Source organism: Pan troglodytes, chromosome X, assembly GCF_028858775.2.
Source record: "Pan troglodytes isolate AG18354 chromosome X, NHGRI_mPanTro3-v2.0_pri, whole genome shotgun sequence".
In the NCBI taxonomy this organism is placed as follows: domain Eukaryota; kingdom Metazoa; phylum Chordata; class Mammalia; order Primates; family Hominidae; genus Pan; species Pan troglodytes.
The window spans coordinates 1993914-1994779 of NC_072421.2; positions in this window are offsets into that span (position 1 = coordinate 1993914).

Genomic DNA, 866 nt, shown 5'->3' on the forward strand with positions numbered 1-866 from the left:
CTCACTGTGTCGCCCAGGCTGGAGTGCAATGGTGCAATCTCGGCTCACTGCAACCTCCACCTCCCAGGTTCAAGCGATTCTCCTGCCTCAGCCTCCTGAGTAGCTGGGATTACAGGCACCTGCCATCACATCGAGCTAATTTTTGTACTTTTAGTAGAGATGGGGTTTCGCTGTGTTGGCCAGGCTGGTCTCGAAGTCCTGACCTCAGGTGATCCACCCGACTCAGCCTCCCAAAGTGCTGGGATTACAGGTGTGAGCCACCGGGCCCAGCTGCGGGTGAGATATTAAACTTAAAGAAAAATAGCAAAGGAAATTACAGTAATTCTCTATAGAAGATGAAGTGAAGGCTGCCTCTTCCTACACGGGTACAGGCAAAGGTGGAGGAGGGTTTAGTGACCTAGAGTGGGGGTTGCTGGTAACTGTCACTCAAAACCCTGGGGCTTAAAACAGCAAAACTTAATTGTATTACAGCTCTGGAGCCCAGACATCTGAAATCAAGGAATAGGCAGGGCCACGCTCCCTCCGAAGGCTCTAGGGGAGGGTCCTTCCTGCCTCTCCCGCTCCTGGGGGCTCCAGGCATCCCTGGGCTTGTGGCCGCATCACTCTAGTCTCTGCCTCCATCTCTACGTGGGTTTCTCTGTGTCTGTGTCTCCTCTTCTGTCTCTTAGAAGGACACCTGTCATTGTGTTTAGGGCCCATCCTTCTCCAGGATGATCTCATCTCCAGATTGTTAATCACAGCTGCAAAGATCCTTCTTCCAAATCAGGTCCCATTCCCAGGTTCTGGGGCTTAGGACATGGACATATGGTTTGGAGCTCACCATCTAAACCATTGCAATTGTGTTTGCTTCCTTCTTGAGGCTCTAG